Source organism: Mastomys coucha, unplaced genomic scaffold (assembly GCF_008632895.1).
Source record: "Mastomys coucha isolate ucsf_1 unplaced genomic scaffold, UCSF_Mcou_1 pScaffold12, whole genome shotgun sequence".
Lineage (NCBI taxonomy): Eukaryota > Metazoa > Chordata > Mammalia > Rodentia > Muridae > Mastomys > Mastomys coucha.
In genome coordinates this window covers 77,882,296-77,900,265 of record NW_022196894.1, presented here as the reverse complement: position 1 = coordinate 77,900,265, position 17,970 = coordinate 77,882,296, and the positions used below count along the sequence as shown (strand labels likewise).

Below are 17,970 nucleotides of genomic sequence, written 5' to 3'. Positions count from 1 at the left end.
ATTGTTAGATAGTAAGTTGATACAGAAAAGTATAAAATCATATTTTCAAGAGAATAAAAGGTGTTTGGCTTTCCATTTCACCCTAGTAAAAAATCATCTTAAAGCTGAGTTTTTTTTATACTGAACATTTCACAATTACAGCTTTTGTGTATTTTTACAGATATTTAATATATCTTTCAAATCCATGGATACTCACAGGGATGATTGGTATTATCAAAATAATTAATGTGCTCTTCTCTGGAAAAGACCACTTTGTCCACCATTCTCTATCTAAGGTTGTGGCAAACCATCCCCATTCCATGTTAGTAAATCTATTGGTGTTATTGTCTTTCAAGTAATGTTTACGTATTCAACACCTAAGTTGGTGAATTCTTGGGTGCTATCTCTGACATATCTGTGGTTCTTACAATTCTTTGACCTCCTGGTTCACACTGATCTCCAAGGGTGCAGGACCTTTGATGTAAATGTGTCAGCTGAAAGAGGGATCCGTGATTCTGCACTGTGATACTTTATGCCCTTCTGTAGAATATTTTTCCTATGAAAGAACAGAACTATACTTATTTGTGAGTCCTGGGGCCCAGCCCTGACTGGGTGTTTCTACTTTCTTGTCAGTTCTTCTTGAGGCAGCAGAGTGGGAAGAGGTTATGCAGAGGCTAAGACTTTGTCTTATGAGAAATTTAGGGTTGCTGTATAATAAAAAGTTTACTTATCTAAGTCTAAGTTACTATGCTATTGTAGCTGACCTGCCTTCTGTGATCCTCTGAGGCCAGAAACTTCAATTTCTGGCATTTAGCATCTCATCCTAAAACAGCAGGAGATTCAGTAAAGGATTAATTGCTAGAGCCTATTCCCTATTGCCCAGATGCCTCTTGCTTGTCTGGCTAGGGAGTTCTACTGAACCAGGAGAAGAGTTAACTCTCACAGAAGGAAAAACTTTTACATAAGTAAATATGCATAATCTCACATAAATTCATGTACAGATTCATTCATCCTCATTTATAGATTTCCATTCATTCCCAATAGGGTCCAATTTGCATGCATTGTCACAATTACATACTTACACATACATATGCATACATTCTCACAATCACATATATACCACACACATCTGTCCTTACATATGCATATGAAGCAAACGACCAAGCACCAGGGCAGAAAGAATTCACTCATTCTGGATGAAAAATGGAGCACCAATCTTTATTACAGAGAGAAAAAAAAAGGCTTCTACCTTTTTTTTTCAGTCATCAACGATGTCTTTATTACTTTGTGACCCTTATATACTTTTTTTTTCTACACACATTTTTATCATGGCAAAGGTGAAGATGCTACCTTTACAACACCAACCAGTACAATTTATCTCCAAAATAACTCAGTACAAAACAGCTCTGTTACAGAATTTTTAAAAATTAAAATAAAAGAGAAGGAAAGAAAGAAAAAAGTTTACATGAGTTTTAAAAGAGGGAGAAAAATAAAGAAAGAAATCAAAAGAAGGAAAAAGCAAATCCACGATCGATCATATGCACCATCCAGCTGCCCACCCTTCCTCTAGGCGTCCCAGAGGCGGCTTCTGGGTCCTGTTTCTCCTGAGGATTTGTTAGGTTGTTTAGAGGGTGTCCATCATTTCCTGATAAGCTTCGAGCTGTGCATCCAACTCCGCTGCAGAAAGCTGCTGCTGGGAGTTCCTGCTGGTGACTCTACCTCTTCCCAGGTTGCCTCCACCGGTCCCTCTCATGGTGCCACAACCACGAAACCCTGCAGAGCCACGGTTTCTTGTCATGCCGCCTCTGTTTGTGCTCTGTGCAGGTCTTGGTCGCATGTCAAGGTGTGATGCAACAAGCTGGATTTTCATAGGGAGGGCATCCAAAGAGGCGCCATTGTACTCTTTGATAGCCTTCAGGGCATCTGCTTTCCGTTCCAAGTGCAGCCTTGATGTCCCTAAACTTCGTCCAGAGCGATCATAGTGCACAGCGGATTTTTTCAAGGTTCCAAATTCTGCAGAGAGTTTCCGAATATAGTCATCTGACACTCTGAAGAGCAGGTTTGACAGGAACAGCTTCGCAACTGTCTCCACCTTGGCTCCACCCAGGTAGCTGCCATGGAAGCAGTCTTGCTGCCACTTGTCAGCAAGTTGTTTCGGTGTGTAGTATGGTGTCAAGCGGTTCCTGCCACCGCGGGCAATGGCAGGCTGGTATCTCCTAGGCTGGCCACCTCGATTCACCTGCCGGGTCGTCTGCACTGTGCTGTTGCAGCCCCCCAGGTAGCCTGGCCTGCTGCGACCTCCTTGCTGGCTTCGGTTGTGATTAATGATATTGTCCAAAGATATGTCCACTTTTGTGGTCATGGTGGGCACGGATTCGGGCTTTGGATGGAGCCTGCATGCTTTGTTCAGACTAATCCAATGGTGTGCCTTGAATGGAAAGTTCCTGAAGCCAGAATCCACTCAGTCCACAAGGCTAGAGGTCTCAACTCTTCTCCAATAGAGATGCTGGGATCCCAGTGAAGGAATCGACTTGCTAGCAAGGTGGCAGTAAGCATGCAAAGATAGCTTCTACTCTTTTAATGCTAAATGAATTAAACCTATACTTGCCAGAACAAAACTTCGTTTCTTTTAATAAGGCTAAGCTTGCCTTGTCCTTACCATGGGACAGAAGCCTGCCTGCTCCATTTGCTCTCTGCAGCCTCTTCTTTTTTTCCTCTTTTCCTCTGCATTCTGCACATTGCTCTCTTAGTGTTTTATGTTACCTAAGTTATTCCACTCTGCATTCTCCTTCTAACCTAAGAAGAGTTCTGTCTAAGAACTTCTCCTCAGCTCAGTTCCTCTCTTAACTCAGTTTTTCTCACCTCTGTTCCTCTCACCTCAGTCCCTCAGTTCTGTCTCTTTGTCCTCAGTCCCTAAGCATCTTTCAGAATACATGATCACATGTTAAAAATTTCATCAAAAGTTCACACAGAATATCAAATCTTAATTTGAAATAGAAGTTTACAACAGAGAATGTTTACATGCATATCCATTAGGATTAATTATCTAGCTAAATATCCATCACCTGTCTCAGCTCTATAGGTTCACTGAAGGTTTAAAACCATAACTAAGTTATACGTAAAGTTTTGTATAGATAAACCCAGTAAATATTTTATTTTCTGTCTTAGCATCTATAATAAATTGTTAGTACCCTTTTTATGACCTTTGGTTGTTTTACAACCTCTTGGAATGTGCAGTTTTGACTATCAGAAAAGCACCTAATAGCAGTCCCACTATAAAAGAGCTTAATAATCACAGATACGGTTTTAAGAATTTTTATAAGATCATCAAGACTTAAGTCATCTATTTGTCTATATAGCATCACTATAAGACAGTACATCTTTGTGGATCTGCAGATATCTGCTCCAAAAGGGGTGTGTTACTACTTAGTGAATGTTATATATGTTTAATAATAACAGGAAAAGCATATTAATAGCAGGAATCTTTCCTAAAATGAGTCCCTTACAGCCTTGCTTAATAAAGGCTTAACCATTGCAGATTATATAATAATCCGAACCAAGCCAATACAGAATGATCACCTGCTAGTTATTACCTTGTTCCATTATGACTCCTGACATATGAGCACCAAAACAAATATTGAGAATGTAGCTGGTGAAATTGTACTTTCTAATAAAATTGTAGCTATTACTTCTTCTCTAATATCCATGACTTCATTGGCCCTGAGTAAGTGGCATGGTTTTTGGTACCAAAGCATGATCTTCTCTGGTTGAACAGATCATAAATCCAATTAGAGAGCTGTTAATTCTATCAATCCATGAGCACAGGAAGCCTTTCCATCTTGTTATGTCTCTTCACTTTCTTTAATTGTTTTACAGTTTTATTTTTATTAATGTCATTTTATTTATTTATTTTTTTTTACAGTTCAGTCTTTATCTACCTCCCGGTCCATTCTCCAACTGTTCCTCATCCCATTCCTCCTCCCCTGTCTCCAAGACAATGTCCCCACCCCTCACCAGACCTCCCCACTTCCTGCAGCTTCAAGTCTCTTAAAGGAGAGAAGTGTATTTTCTCTCACTGAGGCCAGATCAGACAGTTCTCTGTTATGTCAGGGACCTCATATCAGCAAGTGTATGTTTCCTGATTGGTTGCTCAGTGTCTGAGATACCTCAGGGGTTCAGGTTAGATGAGGCTACTGGTCTTCCTATGGGGTTGCCCTCCACCTCAACCTCTTCCAACCTTTTCCCTAATTCAACCTCAGGGGTCCCAGACTTCTGTCTATTGGTTGGGTATAAGTATCTGCACCTGATTCTTTTAGCTGCTTGTTGGGCCTCTCTGTAAACAGCCATGGTAGGCTCCTGTCTGTAAGTGCACTGTAGCATCAGTAATAGTGTCAGGCCTTGGAGCATCTCCTTGAGATGGAGTCCCAGGTTGGGCCTATCATTGGACCCCCACTTTGCCTCAACCTCTTCACTACTTTTTGTCCCTACAGTCCTTTTAGACAGGGACAATTCTGGGTCAGTGATTTTGACTGTGGGATGCTAACCCCACCCCTCCACTTGAAGCTCTATCTTTTTTTTTTTTTTGAATTGGATATTTTGTTTATTTACATTTCAAATCCTTTCCAGGTCTCCCCTTTCAGAAACCCCCTATCCCATCTCCCCTTCCCCTACCCTGTCTTTCTAATGGAGGTGGACTCTACAAGTTCCCTTTCCCCACTGTTGGGCATTTCATCTAAGGTCCCTCCCTTGAGTCCTGAGCTTCTCTCACCCTCCAGGTCTCTGTTACATACAAGTCTTTCTCTTGCTTGGTTAGAGTTATATCAAAATATTTTTGAAGTTATTGTGAAAGGTGTTGATTCCTTGATTTGTTTATCAGCCTGCTTATGATTTGTATAGAGGAAGACTACTTATTTTTATGTTAATTTTGTATCCAGCTACTTTGCTTAAAATGTTTATCAACTTTACATTCCTTATGGAGTTTCTAGGATCTTTTATGTATAAAATGTTATTATTGGTAAATAAATGTACTTTGGCTTCTTCCTTTCCTACTTTCATTCCATTGGTTTCTTTCAATCGTCTTAGCTAAGACTTTAAATACTATATACAAGAAGTATGGGGAGAGTATACATAATTATGTTCTTTCTAATTTCATTTTAAATGCTACAAGTTTATCTCCATTTAGTCTGTGGCTTTCCTTTAGTTTGCCTTTATTTGTTTGGGTATGCCTGCACCTTTTTAAAATATATCCCTTTTATCCCTAGTCACGCCAGTACTTTTATGATGAAGGGATGTTGGATTCTATCAAATGTTTTTCTTTTCTGCATCTAATGTGATAATCTTTTGTCTTTTAGTCTTTATTGTGCTGAATTACATGTATTGATTTACACATGTTGAACCATCTGGGCACTTCTGTGATATGGTGGATAATCTCTTTGACTTCTTTTGTAAGTATTTTGTAATACTTTGTCCACTTTCTTCATACCTATTCAATATAGTATTAAAGTATTAGCTAAGGAAACTGAAGGAAACCAAGGGGATACAAATAGGAAAGGAAGAAACCAAAATATCTTTATTTGAAGATAATAAAGTTTTACACATCAAAGATCATAAAGAGTTCATAGGAAAATTTCTATAGATGATAAACATTTTTAGCAATGTAGAGGACACAAAAATAACACCCAAAAATATGTAGCTTTCTTGTATACAAAAGATTTGAAAATATTTGTAAGTATTTTATTGAGAAATTTTACATATTTGTTCATAAGGGATGTTGGTTTATAATTTTCTGTTACATCCTTTTGCAGTTTTGGTGTTAGAGTAATATTGGCTTTCTTTTTCTTTTTTTCTTTCTTCCTTCCTTCCTTTTCTTCCTTCCTCTCTCTCTTTTCCTTCCTTCCTTCCTTCCTTCCTTCCTTCCTTCCTTCCTTCCTTCCTTCCTCCCTTTCTTCCTTCCTTCCTTTCTTAATTTCTTTCTTTCTTTCTTTCTTTCTTTCTTTCTTTCTTTCTTTCTCTCTTTCTTTCTTTCTTTTTCCTCCTATGGGGTTGAAAACCCCTTCAGCTACCTCAGGCCTTTCTCTAAATTCTCCATTGGGGTTTTTATGCTCAGTGCAACGATAGGCTGTGAGCATCGGAAACTGTCTGCAGTTTCATGAACTGGGTTCTCTCAGGAAAAGGACCAAAGGATCTGAACTACAGGGTTTGAAATGCAAAGAGAAATCATGAAGTCAAGTGAAATAGCCCAATCAAGACTTTACTTTACTTAGCATAAGCCAAGGTTTTTATATTCACAGGAGAAATGGAAACCAAATCTCAAGATTACATATTTGCATACTGCAAAAAAGGTTCAGGTGCCAAAGTCCCCAGGATCAGAAGATCTTTAGGCAGTGAGCATACTCAGGCAGTGGGTGTTCTCAGGCAGCTTCCTCACAGACAAACCGACAGTCAACAGAGAGCACCTGTCTTAGCTCCCCAGGGGGTAGCCTCCAAGCAGAGACTGCCAGAAATCCGATGGCTGAGGGGAAGGGGGAGGTAACAGTTCCTCCCTTTTTATTTAGAAATTAGCTGGACTAAGGCATAATCATACATCACAGTCCTGTATGGGAATTTTCATAGTGCCTTGGTGAATCTCATCTGTAGTATAATATCTACTGGCAAAATATCTTACCCGTCATAGAGAATCACATGAATCTAGTTTGAATTCTACAAACCAGGCTCATTTCATGTTTTTTCAAAACACAGCCACTCAGCTTGTGCCTTAGGTTGACTTCTTTGCCAGAGACCAAACTTGCTAAACACAGGTTCTCAAAATGCACCTCATTCCCGTGCATTTAATGTCAAGACATGCCTTTACTGCCTGCAATGTACACAAACTATCACAGTCTCTCTGGAAACCATCTTATCTGAAGTCCTCCTAAAGCTGCAGGCCAGTGTGCTAGAGATGAGTGTAGGCACCTGATTGAGCTGCAAAATACCAACTCTGACTCTGGGAACCTTTGCTGAGAACAGGCCTCAATTCAATTGCAGATTAGTAACTTCAGACTGAAAACTCCGGGATTGCACCAGCCTGAGAGGGTTAAACAATGTAGGAGTAACCAAACTTTGCCTCCGAGCATGAGCAAGTGAATTTGACTTAAGTGAGCATTTCCAGAGTGACAGAAAAAGCTGTCAGCTCAAAAACAAAAGAACAAAGAAAAATTTTTTTCAGCAGTGCGTTTCAGCACACTTACTAAGAAGGCTGTGGACCTGCATCCACCTGACGAACCATTCTTTCAGGCAACCATCATGCCCCATCTTTCTTCTGAGAAAAAATGCACACAGACCTCTTCCCCAAACCAAAACAGGATCTGGGCCATTCCAGGTATTAGTGAGTGGATCTCTCCATCTCACCATTGCATATGAACTTGAAGTGTTAGTATGCCAGTGTCTGTCCGCAGTGGACTGACTTTTCATGTCAGTCTGCAGGAAGTTCAAAATAAATAACACAAAGGCAAGGTGTGCTTTGAAGATCTAGGAGGATACAAATTCCCTCGTTTAGTTTTCAAATGCCAATTTTTGTTTTGTTTTTCTTTTGTTTTGTTTTGTTTTGTTTTTTGAGACAGGGTTTCTCTGTGTAGCCCTAGCTGTCCTGGAACTCACTCTGTAGACCAGGCTGGCCTTGAACTCAGAAATCCGCCTGCCTCTGCCTCCCAAGTGCTGGGATTAAAGGCGTGCGCCACCACCGCCTGGCTCAAATGCCAATTTTTAAGAGTGCGGTGTGCATGTTCAACAATCCCTTGACCCATTGGGTTATAAGGAATTCCAGTTTTATGTTCGATGCCAAAATCTTTACAAAATGACATAAAATTTTTGCCTGAGTAAGTTGGCCCATTGTCCGTTTTAATAACTTTAGGTAAGCCCATAACGTTAAAGACTTGTAAACAATGATCAATTACATTTCTAGAGGCTTCTCCTGAATGCAAGGAAGCAAATACGAATCCTGAACAAATGTGAATACAGATATGTATATATTTAAGCTTTCCAAATTCTCCATAATGAGTTATATCCATGTGTCAAATATAATTGGGCATAAGGCCTCTTAGATTTACCCCTAAATGTGGAACTGGAGATAAAATAACACAATTAGGGCATTGTTTTACAATCATTCTTGCTTGCTCTTTGGAAATTTTATGTGTTAGTCTCAAGGTATGGCTAGAAAGATGGAATTTTTCATGCTCACGTTTAGCTAGTGCAACAGGATCTGAAACTAAAACTACAAGAGCCCTGTCAATACAATCATTACTTGCAGCCAATGGTCCAGTGTAGTGGGGTCCAGCCGGGAAGACTAGAATGAACTTGTATAAGACCAATATAAAAATGATTTTTTCATGTAAGAATGACATTTTGCAATTGTGAAAATAAATATCCTGTTGTAGTATTAAAATTAAATGTACCACGTGTTTCTAACAAAGGAACTGATTGTGCCACGAATAGACTATCAGTGAAAAGATTGAAAGCATCAGTCACAGCCTGAAACAAATTTAATACTGCTGTTAATTCAGTTAACTAAGCTGAGAGACCAGGAGTTTCTATGACTACCTGTTAATTATTCATAAGATATCCATCTCCTCCTTTAGAGGAGCCGTCAGTAAATATCACAAGGGCATTACTCAAAGGCTGTAAAGAAGTCATGTTGGGAAATATCATTTCATGCACATTTAAAAATTTTATCAGTTTATCCTGAGGATAATGATTATCTATATTTCTCCAAAATCCTATCTGAGTAAGCAACCAATCTGTGCTATTCTGTTGAAAGACCCCCGAAGGGAGACCCTCACTCAAGTCTCTGGAAGGTGTGCACCCAAAGAAACACAAGAGGCCAGCTTGATGCAATTGCACGAGGCAGTATTTAATGGCAGAGCTCCGGGCCAACTCCCAAGCTCTCACAGGAGATGGGAAATCAACCACGAGGCTCAAAAGTTAAGGGTTTATATAGGCAAAATGGTCTAGGGGAACAAAGGCATCGGTGTGGTTACACATGATTGGCTGGTTTAAAAGTGCATACAGTCTAAAGTGGGAAATTCCCAAAAGCAATGTGTGGTTTTTCTGTGGGTGGTACTTATCTGAGTCAACAAGTTTTCTTCTGTGCTGACCTTAAACCATATCTAAGGGGCCAGATGGCCCATTACTCAGAGCCTGCTAGGCATGTCCTTGAATGCCTGGACATGTCCTTGTTTGCCTAGACATGTTTTCCTCTATGTTTATAGTTTTATGTCTTCTTGACCTGCCAGCTCTTATGATATCTAACAGCTTACTTGCTCATTCCTAGGCCTATGTGGGTCAGCTTGTGATGGATTCTTAGGCCTATAACTTTCCTTCCTAGTCAGCATAGGTCCAAAGCTTTAATTTTCCCTTTCACTGTTTTAACCAGGAATCTTGATCTAAAGTAAAAGGCCGAATGATAACATCTGGCTCCTTGCCAAAATAAGTCAGTGCTTGCTTTCTGCCAAGCCTGATCATATGAGCTACTGCCTCATAATATGGCAAGATATTATGTTTAGGAGATATCCTTGAATGTATCCACATGAGAGGTGCTTTTTGCCACAATGCTGTAGGAATATGAGTTGTGTTGAAAATTAACAAATGCAAGGATAAAGAGTAATCTATATAAGTAACTTGATTTTCAATAGCTCTTTCTACCTGCTGTATAGCTGATAATATTCCTTCTTTAGTTAAAAATCTAGGAGAATTTGGATCAGAATTACCTCTGAGAATATCAAATAAAAGTTTCAATTCTCCCATAGTAAGCTTTAGATAGGGTCAAAGCCAATTGATATCACCTAATAATTTTTGAAAATTATTTAAGGTTTTTAATCTGTCTCTATGAATAACTATCTTTTGGGGAATAATAGATTGATCCATTAGTGTAAATCCTAAATAATTTTATGGATCCTGAGTTTGCATCTTTTATGGAGCTATCTACAGTCCCTTTTCAGCTAAGGCAACTTGTAAGTCTCTATAACATAAAAGTACATCCTGAGAATTTTTTTCCTGCTAATAGGACATCATCTGTGTAATGGGCAATATATATCATTGGCCATATTTTCCTTATAGGATCAATGACTTGTGCCACAAATTTTTGATATAACATAGGACTATTAGCCATGCTCTGAGGAAGGAACGTCCATTTATATGTTCTCATAGGTTCTTTAAAATTAACAGATGGAACACTAAAAGCAAATCTCTCACAATCCTCAGGGTACAAAGGAATTGTAAAGAAACAGTCTTTTAAATCCATAACTATTTTATAATATCCTTTTGGAATTCCCACTGGAGATGGAAGTCCAGTTTGCAATGCTCCCATAACTACCATTGTTTCATTTACCTTTCTTAGATCTTGTAACAATCTCCATTTACCTGATTTTTTCTTGATGACAAATATTTGCATATTCCATGGGAATTGGATTCCCTCAGATGTCCTACTTCCAATTGCTCCTGTACTAGCAAAGAAGCAGCTTCTATCTTTTCTTGAGAAAATGACCACTGATCAACCCAAACTGGAATATTATTAATCCACTAGATTTTATCAGCATGTGTGCAGGCAAGATAGTGGCCATCATGGAAAATGCTTCGAACATTTACTATTAGGATGAGGCTTAGGGCCTCCAGATGTTCTAATGTCCTGTTCTGGCCTCTGCCTTTTAGCTATTTCACTAGGGCTGCACAAGACAAGACCCATTTGTGACAACAGATCTCTTCCCCACAGAGTAACAGGCAGATTTGACATAACATAAGGCTGAATTTGTCCTGAATTACCTTTCTCATTTCTCCAGGTTAGAAGCTTAGAGCTTCGTTTTGGGTTATTGACATAACCAATTCCTTGGAGATGAGTTATTGTCTCAGACAAAGCTCAGGTTGAGGGCCAGTCTTGTCCTCTAATGATAGTCTCATCAGCTCCAGTATCTACTAAACGTTCAAAACTTTTTCCTTCAATAATTAATTTAAGATTAGGTCTTTTGCTAGTGATAGATTGTACCCAGTATACATCAGAAGAACCAAAACAACTTTGTTCTTTCTTCTTTTTAACAAAATTAGAAGGCATTGGATACAGAAGGATTAAAATAAGCTGAGCAATTCTCTGATTAAAGTAAAAATTCACCTCCTTGTAGTATAGCCTTACATAAAATTCTCCAATCGTGAGGTGTTAAATTTGACTCTATTACATTGTCCAATAGTGCCTGTGTAAATGAGCATTTGGACCATATTGAGCCACTGCTCCTTTCAGATCTTTTGTAACCTAAAATTCTAAGGTCTGATATTATCTAATTCTCTTGTTTTTCTGATCAAGCCTTTCTACTACAGGAAACACTAGCACTCCTGAAGTGTCTTGCCCATTTTCTCTAGCCTGTTTAATTGCTTTCTCTAAAGGCGATTGACCTGTCTCCAGATTGCTGTTCTTTCTTTTGCCTTATACTGCCTTTTATTCATTCAACTCATTATTCAATTTCTGCAACTTGATTTCAAACTCCAACTTACTTAATTGTAAATCTCTCTGAGCCTTCTCTCCTGTCATAGTGGACCTAGAAATAGCAGATGACTTGTATGAAAGCCACTCCTCTCCACGAGATCTAGTAGATTTGCATTTTGAGAAAGTATTTTGACACTCTTCGCTTTCTGTATCTGAACTCTCTGATTCCTGTGAGCTTAATTCACTTTCTGACACTCTATCTCTCTCCTCTATGATCCTCTTCATGAGTGCCCAAAGGTGGAGAGTGAATCTCTCTGCCTGATTATTCCTCAGAACTCTTCTAATTTTTCCCATGTTCTTTTATTTAAATTATTTACTTCTTCAATTCATGGCCAACAAGATTCTATCTCATCTGGGAGATCGTTCAATGCATCTTTTTCCACCCTGATTCCCCTTGTCTGAGGCAATTTATTTACACTCTGTATCACTGTTTTTGACTCATTTGAACCCATTTTCACTGTCACACCCCCTAGGTGAATTTAACACCGGGTCAGTGCCAGCCCAACCTAGCTCCTACCCTTCTTACATGGCAATACTTCTACAATATGAAAATAAGGCTAGCGTTAGCATCAAAATTGCCTACCTTGCAGAATGGTGTATGATCTTTCATCCTTATCTTTTGAATCTTTAGGCAGAGCTTTGCTTTTGACAGTGTGTCCTTTATAAATCCTCTGTGTCTGAGACCATGAGTTCAGGCGCCATCTGAAGCTGTCCGCAGTTTCATGAACTGGGTTCTTTCAGGAGAAGGACCAAAGGACCTGAAATAGAGGGTTTGAAATGCAAAGAAAAATCACAAAGTTGAAATAGTCCAATCAAGACTTTACTTTACTTAGAATAAGCCAGTGTTTTTATAGTCATAGGAGAAACCAAAACCAAATCTCTAGATTACATGATATTTGCGTACTGCAAAAAAGTTCAGGTGCCAAAGTCCCTAGGTTCAGAAGATTTTTAGGCTGTAGGCATACTCAGGCAGTGGGCATGCTCAGGAGGCTTCTTCAAAGAGGAACTGACAGTCAACAGAGAGCATCTGTCTTAGCTCCCCAGGTGGTAGACTCCAAGCAGAGACTGCCAGAAATCCTATGGTTGAGGGGAAGGGGGAGGTAACAAGCATCTGCCTATGTATTTATCTGGCTCTAACAGATCCTCCAGGTGACAGCTATAACAGTCTCCTGTAAGCAAGCACTCCTTGGCATCTGTAATAGTGTCTGGGTTTGGTGTCTGTATACAAGATGGATCCCCAGGTGGGGCTGCTTCTGGATGCCCTTCCCTTCAGTCTCTGCTCTACACTTTGTCCCTGTATTTCCTTTAGACAGGAGCCATTTTGTGTTAAAAATTTGGAGATGAGTGGCTGGCTCCATCCCCCAACCAGGGGCCTTGCCTAACCTCTGGATATGGTCTCTACAGGTTTTCCCTCCCCTTTGTTGGTCATTTCTGCTAATTGCATCCTCTTTGGGTCCTGGGAGCCTCTTGCTTTACTGGCATCTGGGACTTCCTGCTGGCTTCCCCAGTTCCCCATTCCCCCATTGCTGCACACCTCTGTTCAATTTTCTGACCCTTTGTATATCATCCCTGTCTCCTCCCATACCTGATCCTGCTCCCCCTTTTTCCCACTCCCATTTCCACTCCTCTCTTCTTCCCAAGTCCCTCCCAACCCTCTACCTCCCATGAGTATTTTGTTCCCCCTTCTAAGAAGGACTGAAGCATCCACATTTTGGTCTTACTTCTTCTTGAGCTTCATATGATCTGAGAATTGTATCTCAGGTATTCCGAACTTTTGGGCTAATATCCACTTATCAGTGAGTGGGTACCATGTGTGATCTTTTGTGATTGGGTTACCTCACTCAGAATATTTTCTCTTCAATGCATTTGCCTAAGAATTTCATGAAATCATTGTTTTTAATAGCTAAGCAGTACTCCATTGCAAATGTACCACATTTTCTGTATCCATTCCTCTGTTGAAGGACATCTGGGTTCTTTCCAGCTCCTGGTTATTATAAATAAGGCTGCTATGAACATAGTGGAGCATGTATCCTTGTTATATGTTGGAACATCAATTGGGTATATGCCCTTTCTTAAGAGAGTAATGTTATATCAGCTTCTGTATTGAGAATTAATTTATGGGCCTCATGAAACTGAAAACAATCAGCATGGTAAAGGAGACCATCATTCATACAAAGTGCCAGGCTACAAAATGGAAAAATACCTTTACCAAATATACATCTTATAGAAGCTTATTATGTAAAATATATAAAGAACTAATATTAAACTTGGTGTCAGGAAAACAAATAACCCAATTTTTAAAAATTTGCATAGAACTAAGGAGAAAGATCTTAAAAGATGAAACACAAATAGCTGAGGAACACTTAAAAATTTTTCACATCTTTAGCCTTCAGGAAAATACAAATTTATACTACTTTGAGATTCCATCTTACACAATTCAGAATGGCCCAGATTAATAAAACACATGATTCAACCAGCTAAAGCTGGCAAGGATGTAGAAGGAGGGGAATATTCTTCCCTTGCTGATGGTAGTGCAAAATTTCAGAGTCACTGTGGAAATTAGGGTGGATATTGTTCAGGAAACTGGGGATAAATCTAACTTAAGATCTAGATTTCACATTCTTGGGTATATACACAAATGACTCTGCATCCTACTGAGAGCTACTTCCTCACCTATATTGATTGCTACTTTATTCATAACAGCCTGAAATTGGAAACAGACTAGATATCCATCAGTTGATGAAGAATAATGAAAATGTGGTACATGTATAACAATGGAATATTATTCAGCTGTTAGGAAAATAAAAGTGTAAGTTTTTAGGTAGATGGATGAATCTAGAATTATATTCATGATTGAGGCCACCCAGACCCCAAAACACAAATATATCTTTTCTCTTATATTATAGAAGTTAGCTTGTTAACCTTCAATGTGTGTGCCACTTTTCAGTAACACAGATCAAGAATAACATATTGTCATGGAGATTCAGAAGGGAAAGTATAATAGGATTATATAGAAGAAAAAAGTAAATAGTGAACAGAGATAAGGACAACTATGCTAAAGGCCACTGGCAATCCATATGTAAACCTAATACTGTAGATGCTTCTTAAAATAAAACATAATTGTGTGCATGTTTGTATATGGAAACCTGCAATTGGGCAATGTGCAGAGAATGAGAGACTTTCGAGTATTTGATCTTAAATATCATGTCTTCAGCATTGCCCTCTCCTTAAGGCTCAAAGACATATGTAGAAGAGGAACCAGAAAAATCTGAAGAGCCAGCTGGGATGGATGAAGCCAAGGAAATCTTCCAGACACAAAGACTGGTTGTGAATATATAAACTCACAAGACTGTGAAAGAATGACAAGAGCCCATGTGTGTTTAAGCCAGATGGGATCTCCGGATTAAAAGGAAGACTAAGCCAGGGGCTCCCAGCCCTCTCAGGGTCCAAATGCTCTTCAGTTCCTTTCTTAAGTCCAAACTCAGACTCTGATATGAATCCATGATTGGAGAAAACTGCAGCCATGAAGTAAAGCCAGGGATGAAAATTCTCTGTGAAAAACAAGAACAGGAGAGTTGAGAAGTACTGAAAGAATTACTCAAATAAGTCAGTCAAGATACTGTTCGATAAAGCTATACTTGCAATAATATTCATTTGAGTTAGCTAAAAATATATAAACAGCAGTGAGAAAGATAAAACTGTTCATGCTTGAAGTGGATCTAGAGTCTTGTGTCTGTGCCCCTCAATTCTCTCCTTTCCAGGTTCCGGTGATGCATACAGCTGGGCTGACCCCTAATTAATAGCGATTGATACCCACTGGCAAAGAAAATACAGTTTTCTCCAATGAAGTCTCATATGGTGTATTAACCACACCCATGCCCAAGAGTTAGGCAGTACTCAAGGGTATGTTTGTAAATGTTTTTATCTCACTTTGCTTTTCTTGGGCATACCTTATCTTTTTATTCTTTGCCTTGTTTCTTTTACTTTCTGTTTTATGGTAGATATTTTTCTTTGTTTATTTTTGTGAGATTTCTTACATTGTGGGGTTGATTTTTTTTAAAGAAAGAGAAAAAGAGCATAAAGTTGGGAAGGATCTAGAAAGAATTGGGGAGGAGGAGATGGGGTCAAGGTGGATTCATTTTTTTTTCCAATAAACAGGTAGAGTGTATTGATGTGATTTCTGAAACCAAATATTATGACATGCTTGTAGAAGATTGATGGAACATTCTTTAGAGCAATTAAGGATTTGTGGAGTGTTTAATAATCATGAAGAAAAAAGTAACAATAATTTGAGGAAATCATCAAGATATTGTCCAAAATAAGACAAAACAAAAACTAAAAAGACTACTTGATTTAAATTACATCTCTCATTCTGTCATTTCTCATTATTGTCAGATAATTTTTTTAGCTGATGTAAATGATGGGGAGTAAAATTACTGTGGAAAGACTGGAAAGATAGTTCTGCACAATCTACATTAGAAAACGTTTATTCCTCCACAAGTTGAGTTCCTGTCCTGATCCGACTGTTCCCAATGCCACCTTCTCTGTAAATCTGTAGGATGTGGGGGATCCTATGACTGTCAACCAAACAAAATCCTGGCAATTCTATCAGAGTTCTTGAAAAAACCTATGCTTAATAGATCTGTGATATAAAACTGGGAAAATTCATTATGCAGAATTTTCACTCTGTTCCATTTATGATATACTTCTGAATAAATTTCTCATTCAAGATAAAACATAAAATCATTATATGAAGAATGAGCCTCAAAACACAAGAATGTCCTATGAACACATTCCACATGTGTTCTATTTTGCTGATTTGATAGAAATAATATGGTTGCACTCATCTTTCAAAATCCATGAATATACATACATATATATGTGCGTATATATGTAATGAATGAAAATTATCCATGTTCATGTACTTTCAAAGAATATCTATGTTATTTTTCTTTCATATATTCATTTGTCTGTGTTTTGGCTTATCAATAAGTAATATCTAAATTGCTTATTGAAAAATACTATCAGTATTAAATATTGATATGGTTTAGTCAATCCATTGAGTATGTTGGGCAAGTGATTTATCTTCATAGTTATTGAAAACTAGTTACAGTTTTCAGTTAAGCAGTTTGTTATAAGACAATTAACATATACATAATAAATGCAAATTATGGGACATTTAAAGAGGTATTTAATAAATTAGTGGTGTGAATTTATCTTCAGTTTTAGGAGTAGATACTAACTTAAACTATATCTCTCACCCATTTTTTTCACGGACCATGGACACTGGCTTTTGTCTAGTCAGGTTTCTGATTTTTGTATATCATAATTAAAATATAGTAGCTTACTATATACTAGTCATGTTTGTCTTCCTTTTATTTACAGGAAATGAATTATTGAATTATTTGGTGTTGACATGGTATCAGATGATACAGGTTGTGGGAAAAGTCAAGAATGAATATATACATATATGTGTATATGTACATTCTTGACTATATATATATTTAAATGTCATTGCCTTCTTCCATTCATCTGTAGATATTTTGGTAGCAAATGATCACAGCTATATTATATAGAATTTTTCTCCACTCAGAGATTCCTTTAGCTAACATGAGTGTCCTTGTGTGATAGACCTGAGCCTGTTACCCTCACCCACTCACAGGAAGTTTCTGTCAGTTGTATGAGTTTTAGTTTTGATTTATATATTGTGTTTTATTGTGTGTATGTGTGTGGTAAGAAAACTCTCATCTTCTCCTCTGCAAGGCAGAAGCCAACTTTTAGGGGCATATTCTCTCCTTTATTTGGGGTTCAGGGAATCTAATTCATAATGGAAACAGCCATGGAAAACATCATTACCCACTGTCTCAATGTCTGATTTCAGTTACCTTTACTTGGTAAGATGGACTCTGCCTTGAATGAGCTTTGCTGTTGCCCGCGCAGTCATCTCGCCAGCAAGAAGACACGCAAACACTAGGATCCTTCTGCAGCAAGTGTTTATTGCCTCATCCAGAGGAAAAAGGACCGAGCCAATAATCCAATAATCGGCACTGCTTATATACACCACAGTGCGGCGTGTCCGCCCACAGCGCGGCGTGTCCGTCCATGATTGGCTGTTTGCTCATCACCCTACGTGACGCCCCGGGATGGGCCGTGACTTGGCGTCTTTTCATTCTACACACATGCGCAAACAGTTCTTTATGCACATGCGCAAACAGTTGTTTACCAGGAGTCAACAGTGGAAGTAGGAGCCATCTTGTCATGGCGAATGCCTCTCTGGCTCTACCGCTCTCCACATCTCCCCCTTTTATTTTAGTTAAAAGGGAAGGCCAAATATAGCAAGTCAGAGAGTGCTTTTGCTCTGCCAAGGACCCTGTCTTAGGTCATTCCGCATCAAACCTGCAGCCTTACCCGTCATGGGGAAGGTTGCCTGTCTCTGGGTACCCTGGAGCTGGCATAGCTCGTCTACTCTGACCCTGCTGGGCGGTCGC

The 17,970-nt window shown here is 38.8% G+C and overlaps 2 pseudogenes; both read right to left on the bottom strand.

Moving 5' to 3' along the window:
• Positions 1-1,603: 1,603 nt before the first annotated feature.
• LOC116083646 lies at positions 1,604-2,353 on the bottom strand (annotated as a pseudogene).
• Positions 2,354-2,935: 582 nt separating this feature from the next.
• Positions 2,936-17,970, bottom strand: part of LOC116083641 — a 20,946-nt pseudogene continuing 5,911 nt past the window's right edge.